Raw genomic sequence first — 12,390 nt, 5'->3', positions numbered from 1 at the left:
AACATTTAAAGCAGAGCTTTGCACTTCAGGTTGCAGAGATGTTGGAATATTGGGAAAAGCGCACACCCCCGTCAGCAAGGCGGTGTTCGCGATACAGAGCTCTGGACTGACTCCAGTGAACAAATGCATGAAAGAGACGGAGGCTGCTTAGTATGCTGTGCGTCTAAGCTTTTAAAACTGAAAATACCTCACATCCTTTGGCCTCACCACATAGGTGTGCATTTAGAAGAGAAGGTTTTTTTCCAACAATTCATCTCCAAAAGTTATCTACAACTTGCAAAGTCCTTTGTATCCTAGGCAGGGCAACTGAGCTGCCAGCTAAGGAAGGTTGCAGCATGACTGGACTGAGAAGAAAAATCATGCTTCCAGCCAAACTGGTGTTTGTTTCCAACAAGCGTATTGATGTCTTCAGCCTGGCTGGGTGGAGTATTTCAATACCATACATGAAGCATCACTTTTTCTACCTAATATTAGAAATTTCTTTTTAAATGCTAGTATCTCCCCACCCCTAGATTGGGGCATGATAGCTATTGTGAATGAAGAGTTTATATAAAATATTTTAACAGTCATAAGGTTTACCTAATAGTCTCATAGTCTCATTATCCTCCAAGATGCCTCTTTTGGGATTCTAAAAATGTTTTGTAATATCTCTCTCTCTCTCTCTCTCTCTCTCTCTCTCTCTCTCTCTTTCTCTCTCTCTCTCTACTTCTTTGTCTCTCTGTCTCTCTCTCTCTCTGGAAATTTAAGAATTGCAGGATCTTGGAAAAGGTACAGAAAAATACAAAATGTGTTCATTTGTTTGCTTCTTAATTTATTGTACAACTTTAGAAAAAATAAAACATCCTCGGTGCAATTTCTTGGTCTATTACCCCTGACAGCAACTCTTCATTATATTTTAATCTGTGAAGATTTCACCTTCTTAGGCATATTAATCTCCGTTTTCTGCAAATCCTGAACTCATTCTGAGGAGTGCCGGTGGGCGTCAAGGCAGACTAGAAGGCAAGCATAATCTTTCTCAGGAGATAGCCTTTCTTTGTCTCCCCGTGCCAGCCTTTGCACCTAAACACTGCCTGGCATGAACGGGGGGCCAAGCAGATGGCCTTCGCTGTGGAAGCTCGGGCCCGGAGCCCACCAGATGAAACCTGCGTGCTTGGCAAGGCACACACGTCAAGGTTTCATCTCTAATAAAGTACTCGCTGCCTCTCCAGTAATGATATCCTGGGGCTGCTGGGAGGAGATTCTTTTCACAGGAAACATACTCATAAGAATTTAATGCTATCTTGCTAAACCCTTTGATTCAATAAGGCTTTAATTAAAAAAAAATTCCCTCTTGCTTTGTAGACCCGGTGATTTGAGCAAGCGTCGATTTCTCCTTACCCAACCGTCGTCTATGATCAATATTCCCTTACTAAGCTTTAAATTCGTCTATCTCCTTAACCACGTGCTTAAACAAATAAAAAGTCTTACGACTGGATGTCGTTTATACAGATTGAAACACTTTTAGGTCAAATAACATTTGTTAGGCTTTGATGCAATCAAGTGAAATTTCAATCTTCAGAGAGACCCAGCCCCGCCTCTTGGAGGCAGCACACATGTGTCAGCTTTCAGTTTTTCTCACCAGTGTTTTACACATGAAATCTATTTTCCTTGAGAAAATGGAATCTTTGTGTCTTTGTCTGGAAGGCGCGCTGTGCTCAGGCGTGTTCTGGCAGGAGCAGGGACTGCCAAGGCCCTGGGGGAGGGGCCTGGCAGTCATTTGTCTGCAGTCCTGCATCTGTAATTTCTGGCCACTCAGCACTATCAGAGGGTCTTAGAAAGGGGGCGCGGAGGGTGGGGGAAGGAGCTTGTCATTGATGAAAGCCAAACCCCCGAATAACTGCCTGACGTTGATGACCGAAGGGAAGGGGAGAGGATGAAAAACTTTTATTGTGCTTTTTGGAAATGGCTAATTTATGAAATTGCACAGGGTAACATTTTCAGGCCCCAGTCTAGAAAGGCCCTGTCCATATTCCGTTCCCAATTCCAAGGCTTTTACCACGGTGAGAACTCAAGAAAGTTATTTTAATTTTCCTCTGGTAACTTCTGGTTATTTCTGTTCTTTCTCCCTTGTACCAAAAACTGACAGCACAATTAAACATCTGCATTTTAAAATCGGATGTTCTCCCCTGACTATTTTGCTTTGCGTCTAAAATTTCCAGATGTTTTGGGTTCTTTATGATTTTAATGTATGCAAATATATTTGCTCATATTTTAGAGAGGGGGAAACAAGGGGGAGATGGGACACCCACACCCACACACCAAGGGGTAGGGGAGACAGGCTAGATGGACTATCCAGATGTTTCTATAAGAAAGCTTGGTAACACATCAAGTATCAGACAGCGTTTTTCCTCTTTGTAGATTTACACTAGAATACATTTTGTCTCTTAGCCCTTTACTATTTCAGTTGAATTTTGAAACTCATTTCAGTGAACAGAGTTCAGAATTCACATGGGTCGTCTGAAGACGACCAAAGCTCAGAGTCTCATAACTGGGTAGAAGCTGTTTCTACCTTTTCAGTCTTTTCATTTCAGGAAGAGACCAGACGTTGTACAAAAGAGAAAACAAATGTGTTTCAACTGAGCCTGCTGCTGTGTAGACACAGTAAAGGGCTGGTGGGTATCTTCTCGGAAGTGTCTGAACAAGAATGAAAAGAGTGTCCCTGAGATTTTCAGAAAATCTGCTTCCCATAATTAACGGGAAGCTGGTAAGCAGACTCTTGCCTACAAGTAAATCCCGAACAGTAACATTAAAAGAAACTGGGAAAGAAGCAACTGCAGTGTGTGCTACTCAAGTGGCTCAGCACAGAAGTACTTTGAGATGTGCATTCACACAATTCTTGAGAGCCACTGAGTGTTCATTCTCCATCCCTGTCTGTTCAAACACTTGCTTGGCCTGTGTGACCATTTCTTCTACAGTATAATGTCTGCAAGTGATTTCAGGAAACTAACATGGTTAACAGTTAGGCAAAAAAAAAAAAAATTGAATGTAATTATGGAGGAAGACAATATATTTTAAAAGTACTATTTTGTGACTTTTAAGGTCCATCCTTACTGTACCTTTTTGGAAATGGTCATACCTAGTAGGGGAATTTATGTCCATGTAAAGTGTTTAGGGAAGTGAGTGAGTAGATTGGAGAGTCTTGAACTAAATGCATCATTAATTAGGCAGATAACAGGGCAGGGCGATTGACCCACTTCTGCTCAGAGCTCTGGGCTAAGCTCTCTGAGAATTGACAAGTCTTTATCTTCTAATTGTATCAAAAATGGGGACTGTCTGATCCCAGTCATGACCTTGAAAGCAGCAAACTGAAGTGATGTGTGATGTTCCTAGTCTAAAAAAATGTGGAATTCAAACTCCAAGTCTGAAGTTTCAAAAGCAGAATTAGCTATTTACTTTATATTTAATTTTCATGCCGAGGTGTTTCATCCCTTATGCAAAAAAAATTAAAATACTAAACCCTGTAAGAGAAAGAGGATTTACGCTAAAAATGTAAACAATGAGGCTCAGCTCTATCCAAGACATGTTTCTGATTTTGTAAAGTGAACAGAAGAATAAGCAGTAGTATCAAAAATAAGGGGCAGCTTCATTTATTAATTCATGTACTGCAAATGAAAAATGCATGTTGGCCATTCTATCACAGCAGAAACACATCTTTATGGTGCTACGGAGCTGTAGCCATGTGCTCTGTTGGTTGCTCTCGGTAAACCAGGCCTTACCTCCAGAAAGATGAAACTAGACCAGGTTCTGCAAGGCAGGACATGTGTAATGCATATGCACGTAGCTGACGCTGGAATTCAAAACCAAGTTATCTTAGCTAAACCTTCAGTAATTATAGAAATAAGGGAGAGAAATAGTGCTGAAAGTTAGCTAGGCCTAATTAGTGTGTGTGTGTGTGTGTGTGTGTGTGTGTGTGTGTGTGCGCGCATACAGATGAAGAAAAGTGAATATGTCTTACTTTATCTCTCTAGGATCTACATTAACTTGTAAGCAATGAGATGGGTATTTAAAAAACAGTTAAGTTGAAAGAAATAAAAGTATAGTTTTGTTAATTCCAAGATAAGATAAAAATTTTCTAAACTGTAACATTTTGGAGAGAAACTAGAGTTAAGAAAACCATGCAAAAATTCAAGTGATTATAGTTAAGGTGTATTTTAAGGAAAAGATGCATGGTATATACTATTGACTGTTAAGAAAATTCCAATGGAGTAGCATTCTTTTAGATATCTATAGACAGATACAGAAAAGTCAGATTCATGCTACTTATAAGTTGATATTTTAGAAAGCATAAAATATGCCCCATCTGTTTTTAAAGTAAAGATTTTGGAAGCTTTTTACAAAAATATATAAGACTTATAATTTATTAGTTAACTATTAAATATAATTTTTACATGAAAGCAAATGAGAGCTGTAGGTGTAGCTAGGTGGACTACTTAGTATGTCTGGATTTGAATACTCGGATGTTGGTGAAGAAGAGGAAGGGAGGGAGAGAACAGAGGGAGAAGAAGGATTTTTAAGCTAGTTTTGCAGGCTAACTCATGCTACTATATTCTCATGCTGTGATATTTAAAGATGCTCATTTGTGAAAATGATCTGTCTTAAGGAGTGTGTAGGTGCTGTGAGCTAGTGGAGTAGTCAGAGCCCCTGAGACCTGGTTGGGCTGGTTTCTCAGGTTGTCTAGACTCATTGATGAGTGTGAGGACGAACACTTGTTTCCTTTCATTGGCTGCATCCGAGCATAATGGCTAGTCCCTAGGAGAGGCTAATGGGGAAAATTTGGTGTATTTTAAAAAGAAAGCAATAAAGAGCCCGGTGCATAACTGTCATACAATCAGCAAATCACCTTGCCCGTGTAGGAAGCTATTAAGAATTTAGTGCTGGCTATGGCTGTGATCCCAGCACTAGTTATCCAAGGCAGAGAGGATCATCAGTTCTGGAAATGAGTTTTGTTTCCAGGTGAGTTCCAGGCCAGTCTGAGCCACATGGTGAGAATCTGTCCCAGAACACAAAACAGCAAAAGACGTTGGCTTTACTTCTTGAAAACAATACGTAGAAGAAAACAATACTCTAAAGATGTGAACTGAAATGTTATCTATTCCCCTGAACTTGGACAAATATTTACATCCAAAGGGGCTGTGGGCATAGCTCAGGGATGGCTGGCTAGGACATGCAAGATCCTTGATGGAAGAACTGAGATCCATGAAACAAAGACCAAGGTTAGGTCTGGGGAAATGGTCTCTTTGCACAGTCACAAACAATATGGACACAAGAGTTTCACTGTCCTGTGTGTTCATGCTACCAGTGAGTGACAGATGGTTTTTCGGTCTTGTTTTCTATTTTTCTTCTACTCTTCATTTGTTTTTTGGTAACCTGTCTCAAAAACACTGAGAATCTGCTTCCTGAGTTTTCTCTCTGCTATTTGCTCACGGACAAATTTTCTTTTTTTTTGGGGGGGGGGGAGACTTATTCTTTAATTCTGTAGTACAGCACAAAATTTTGAATTTAATAATTGAAATTTTTTAAATACTAATGCCTCTGTGGGAAAAAAATATGAGATTTCTTTATATCAGGATCATTTATAGTAGATTATTTTTTTATTGAAAGAAAAAAAAAAGAAATTCCCGCCTCCTCCCAGCCTCCCATTTCTCTCCCCTCCACCCACTCTTCTCCTCCTCCCTCCACCCCTCTCCCCCTCCCTCTCCAGTCCGAAGAGCAGTCAGGGTTCAGGTATTTGAAAGAGATTAAAAAATGCTTGAGTATAGAAGGAGGCTGGCAAAATTAACTCTAGGAACCATGTAGTATATCTGGTACGGAATGTGTTTGGAGTGCAAGCTGGAAGGCTTGTGCAGTTTGGCAGCTATGAACTGGGTGGTGGGCGACCCTCATTAACAGAACTCATGAAAGAGCAGTGGTGTATTCCTTCCAGAAAATCCAGCAGCTTGGACTGTCCCTTCCTGTTCCTTCGAAGATTCCTTATCGCCAAGCAAACATCTCAGACTACCTCACAGTTCCTCAAATAGGAATGTCCTTTCAAATTCTGGAGATGGCTTTGTCTTGCCTTTTTGTGTACTTTAGTGACCACATCCCTATACATTTCCTGCCATTGTCGTTTTCTAAACACTGTAACCTGTAATACCAACTGAGCCTCCAGGAAGAAAACATGTTATTTTGTTAATAATGTGCTAGCAGCAGAAATTATTAAGATCCAGGAGCAATCTTTAACATCTTTTCAATCATAAGTCAGTGATGGTTGTAATGGCCTACATTGAAGTAACAATTAAAATTTTATGGGCAGTATAATTATAGGTCAGGAATGGGCACATATCGTGTCATTAAATACCAGAATATCACTGATTTTTCCAGTGATAAATAACAGAATCTACTCAAGATATATTTTTAAAATTTTTCTGCCTTATAATCAGAGCCAGACAATGACTATCATTGTTACCAATCATTTTTTTTCTGCTTCCTCTTTCCCACCATTTACAAAGAGAATCAAATCCACTCTGCCACACACACACAAATAAGTTTATAAATTTTAATTTTAGGCAGCAAAATTTTCTCAGTGTCTTAACAGATATTCATAACATCCCCTACCCTTAATAGGTTTAAAAATGTTAATTAGACTTTTGGATTTTTTTTTTAACAAAAGTCTATGACTACTTCAGAAAGCCATCTTAACTACAAGCTGTGTTTTCTTCTCTTTCTCTCTCTCTCTCTCTCTCTCTCTCTCTCTCTCTCTCTCTCTCTCTCTCTTCCTTTCTTTTTTTTTATGTAAGTAAGAAACATGAACGCTGTTCGGAAAAAGTCCCAACGTTAATAACCTCTGGGTTCTCTGAAGAGTTCGCAGAAAATTCAAGAGCAGATGATTCATCTCCAGTTCTACTTGCCACCTGGTAAACGATTTATTGAAAGCGTCTTCTCACACGAGCATACGAGCATTCGTTTCCCTCAGCAGAAAATGAGAGACTGCCCTGGCGGCTCGTGAATGGAATGGGCGCTGCACCATTCTGCGTGGGATGCAGCTGTGCTGAGTTTTCAGTTCCCCCTTTCAGGGTAACAGTGGCATGCCTACTCCCACCTAGAAACTAACAGGCAAATCAGCTCTGCCTGCTTCTAGAGCTCCCTCATTCCCTGCCTAAGTACCGGTTGCACTTATAACAGGCTATGAGCCTATTTATTTGGCAAATCCTACTTTGTGGGATATCCCATTTCATAGGGTAGGAACAGTCAATTTTAGTTAGCTGTATCTAGGAGGAAAGATTTATTGGGAGGAAAAAAAATTGTCTTCTCTTTCTGGTTTATTGTAAACTTTTTCCTATAATTCTTTGGTGGGACAGAGTGATAAGGCCAAAATCACTGTATTAGTGTGAGTCCTACAATTCTAAAGTAAAAGTTACTTTGTTAACAATGTTTAAAGCAAAACCATTACTTTTTTTTAATCTTAGTCATAACTTTTTATCATTCATCATGCACCAATATCTTTTAAAAGGCAGTTTTTATTAATACTGTAGATTACTGTAGTGATTAACAAAATACGTTTACAAAGAATTTCTTTAATTTCATATTATAGTTTCATTTTATATGTATTTTATATTTTCAAATTACTAGTTTCCCAACTGCAGTCTAAGAAGTATTTGCTCATGGCTTGACATCCTGTGAGAAAATATCTTCTAGGCTTGTTATAAGCTTAGTAAACTTAAACGTAAATAATTAAAATATTTGTGGTTTTAAGAGACAGAATGTTTGAATAGGATTGGAACGTGCTAGGCCCTGAGTCCTAAGAATGTTACTACATTCTATTATCATCCTCCCTGGACTCCCTGAAATCAGGACAGGAAAAAATTTAGTTCTTTTATAAGCTCTTCAAATCATACAAAGTTTGCAACAGTCCTTAAGTGTGCCTGAATTTCATGAATATTATCTATAAAAAGACAGAATTGCACATCAATAACTTTGACAAAACAAGTTTTTAGAACACACATTTTAGCAGGTTTGTATGCTTCCACTGTGGTCTCTCTACAGTGAGAAAAAGTATGCATCTCCATCAATTCAATATGAAACAGCAGTGGGAAACTATTTCATTGGAAAAAAACTAAACAACTCGCAACCAATGATAGTGCTTGCAGAAAATACTCAGTGTGCGCTCGGCTCTCCAAGTGAGGGTGCATTCCTCAACTGATGAAGTTCCCTTCCTATTCCATGGTAGTCCTTCCGCATTCCACTAAACACAAATAACCACAAGCAGAAGAAAATAAGAACTTTCCACTCCTCACACTCTTCTGTCTCCCACACTTACTTCCTCTAATGAAGATTCAAACTATAAGAAGAAGAGTATTTGTCTTTTAAAAAAAAGTAAGTGATGTGGGAGGTCCTTCTGCATATGTATTAATCTTATTGGTTAATGAATAAAGATGATTTGGCCTATGGAAGGGAAAAATATAGCCAGGTTGGAAGAAATAGAGAAAAAGAGAGTAGGCAGAGTCAGGGAGATGCCATGTAGCTGCCAAAGGAAAGAGATGCCCCAGAAACTTACTGGTAGGCCACAGCCTCGTGGTGATACCCAAAATAATAGAAATGGGTTAGTTTAAAATGTAAGAGTCAGTTAATAAGAAGCCTGAGCTAATGGGCCAGACAGTATTATAATTAATACAGTTTCTGTATTAAATGGGTCTGAGCAGCTGGGAAACAAACAAGCAGTCTCTGCCTATAACTAAGATGAAGAGGAAAACAAAGCACATCATTACTAGGGTAGTGAAGGGGTTAAAATTATCTTTAAACACTTAAAAGAGTCTCACTTCATTTACTTTAAGAGTAAGCCATTGGTAGACATCATTAGATAATCAATTATTTAGCTTCCCGTCACTAATGGAAAGGGTTCTTTGCCTGATTAGATTGAACTTAGCTGATTATTTAGAAAGCAAGGTTTGTGACCAACTCTTTGTTATTATTCCTTCCCAACCAAGCACACGAAGGCTGTGAGTGGTGTGTGGTGCATTGAGTTTCCAGAGGAGGCTGGGAAAAAAAAATGAGGATTTGACCAGGAGGCAGAGTCTACATGAGTCAGACGTGAGCCTACCAGAGTATATGAGGTGAACACTGTGGAGGAAGAGTGGCTCACACATATGTGAGGGGAAGACTTTGCTACTAGTATCCGTATTTCCTGGTTAAAACTGAGTAGCTACGTCATGTTCTAGTATGCTAAATACCAATGTGTCTAAGAGTTATTAAAATTTTATTCAATAATATTATAAAAGAAGAGGCTGGAGCTCTGTAGTTCTGATAATATTCATTCTTTAGTATAATAGGGTCATTATAATGAAATCTATTATGGAGTTTATTAATTTTTTGAATACAGGCATGATTGATCAAAAGGATATTTTGAAAAGATACTTCCTTGGTTAATGTATCAGAATAAGCAAACATGTGAATGACCAGGACTAGGAAGAAGCTTACATTTTAGCATTTAACTTTACATTTAACAGAGTTAAGTGTATCTTTGGGTACTCTTTTATGACTATGTAAATTTGAAATGTACATTTTTAAAATCCAATTATCATAGAAAACAGAGCTCACGGTGACCAAGCATGCCCTCGTACAGAATACATGCTAAAGACTCTCAAACTGACTTGCTGTGGGTTGGTTTTCTGTCTATAGAACCAAAAACACAGCTGAAAATCACTGTGTTCATCTTCTCAAAACAAATTAACAGTTCTTAAAATTCAAACTTTTTTCCTAACTCTGCTAAAAATAAATATTAAATCGAATCCCTTTAGGGATATGTAGAATAAAAAAAACCATAAAATTTGGTGAACAGAACAGTTGCCTTGGGCTCTGGGATTTGGCTTGACTTATGACACAATGCATGTCACCCAGGCCTCTGAGAGAGCTGGCTTACTCCTGACACTGAGCTCTCTGGAGAGTAAGTTGGAGAATAATTATCCTGTGAATATAATACAATCAAATTCTCACATAAGGACACTTTTAAAATCCACATCAGGTTGAATCTTACGAAGTACAAGTCTTGGGGTAAAATAAAAGCTTGCTGACAATTTAACTCTATCCAGGCTCTAGCTACTTCTTACCATCTCCATTGCTACTCTTCCTGGGGAAGCACACTGTTTTAGGGCTCTATGCTAGACCCTTATTTAATCCCTCTGGACCTGCTCTTCAGGAAGAAGTGGTGATGTCTGTTGACACTGAAGAGAAGTCACACAGACTCCTGTTCATACTCTTTAGTGACTCTAAAATAAAACCCCAAATCTTAACCCCATAGCTATAAGCACCCTGCATGACCTGTCCCCCCAAGCTCTTCGCTGAATTTCTTTCCATCCTGTTTGCCCATCACAGTTACTCTTTTTGATTATGATGGCCTCTTTATTGATATTTTTGTTACAGGACCTTTACACTTTTCTGTCACTGGTCTGGAAAGAGCTCCTGCCCATATCCTTTCATTTAAGACTTAGGTCAAATACCTCTTAGGTACATATTTCTTGATACATTTGTGTATAACTTCACAGTTCTCCTTCACCATTCTTTGATTTCTCTTTTTAGTATTTCTGGCATGTGAGATTATATTCTAGTGTGTGTTTATGGTGAGCTATGAAGATGCTAACCATTCACTTACCATTGTCTCTTCAGCAGCAACAAGAACGCTGGGAGTTAAGTGTATGATCGATATTTGTTGGATGAAAAAGAATAACCAGCAACCAGATACAGAATTATATGCACCACAAGACTTCTTTGGCTTATTTATTTCTTGAATTCCATGGACATCTCTTCTCCTGTTCATATAATGGCACTTCTTTTTTTAAAAGCCTGTTTGTTTCACATGGTTTATTTGATGAGCTCATCACTTGTACTTTGCAATGATTGATACCATTGTCTTCAATACTGGCCATTTGTTGAACACAGACTTATAAAGTCATGGGAATTAAGGAAAATGCAATTTATATAATAGGAATCAAACAACTCCTGTCTGATTTTCAATTACAAAGGCAATTTTTATTCAGACAGTTGAAATAAATAAGACTGTTTGAATGCTATCACTCAGGCAGAAAGAGCTGGGAACTCTTTAAATTTCTAGAGATAGTTCATTCATGGGATTGCCTCTTTGATGTCTACAGAGATTTTTCCCTTAATCTTTCACCATTAATTCAATATTTCAATAAATATTCAATTGGCATTTACTATATCAATAGCATACTGCTGAGTGATTGAAAACTCCATTTACAGAATAGTCTTCAAAAGATGAAGAGATATGACAAAAGGAAAAAAATATAAGTACCCAGGACAGGATAGAGCTATAAAATTATTGGAGTGAAAAGAAGGGAATTCCATTGGGTAAGGATGGATAGGGGTGATATACCTAGAACGATTCCATCTCAGTTGAACTGCATGTAAGTGTTCAAAAAGGAGTATGGAAAAATAATTTCAATCAGAGGAAATAGCGTAAGCAAACTTGAGAGGTATATGGAAACACAACAATAGCTCCACATAATGATAGGAAACCATGGGCTGTGGTTGTTTATATGTTTATACTCTCTATGGAAGAGGGTTCTAACTCTTCTATAAAAGCTCAATACACTTGCATATACAGTGGAGATACACACTTGAAATGCGAAGATTCCTACTGTTTTCTCTGGTTTACAATTTAAAAACCAAAAGGAATTCTCAAAGACCTAGGTCGAGTAGAGAAGTCACTAAGAAATACAGACAACTGCAAATAGTGGTCTCATTTCCAGCGTTGAGCCCTTGCAGGTAGAAGTGACACAGTCTTTAAACTATTCTTTGCATTTGCTGCAATCAGGATATGAGCCAGATACACTGTCACGTCTTAAATGTGTTAAAGTTATCAGGACTTGGCTTCTATAGTGAGAGGTGTAGCTGTGCACTGATGGAAGCACTTACCTCTTTACTTTTGCACACCCAGTGAATACAAGCCTGGAGAACTGGATAAAGATCCTTGCAGAAAACCGTTCCTCTTTTTTGGCATTTCTAGTGAAAACCAACATTTTATCTTCTTGTGCATATAACTGTGACTTCACTGTAAGTTTCTTGAGCTGTCAAGATGGATAGCATAAGAAAGGAGCACACTGTGAACTAGAGTGCCAGCACCATGTGCTACACACATGAAAGCACAATCTTTTCCTTGTTGGTTGCTTTTTTTAAAATGTTCTTGTGGAAACTGGATCCTTGGCAAGGCAGAACATCTGGGTGAGTGGTTGGGAGTTCCCAGCATTTTCAGCCCTTTAGGGTGTAGGTTCCCAAAAAGCCAAAGATGACTAGTCAGAGCTCTTCCCATGTAGACTACAGGTGTGTTCTATACTTACAGACAATAGCATTGTATTCCCA

Source organism: Microtus ochrogaster, chromosome 6 (assembly GCF_000317375.1).
Source record: "Microtus ochrogaster isolate Prairie Vole_2 chromosome 6, MicOch1.0, whole genome shotgun sequence".
Classification (NCBI taxonomy): Eukaryota; Metazoa; Chordata; class Mammalia; order Rodentia; family Cricetidae; genus Microtus; species Microtus ochrogaster.
The sequence above is the reverse complement of the archived record's forward strand: the minus strand, read 5'-3'. Positions refer to the sequence as shown.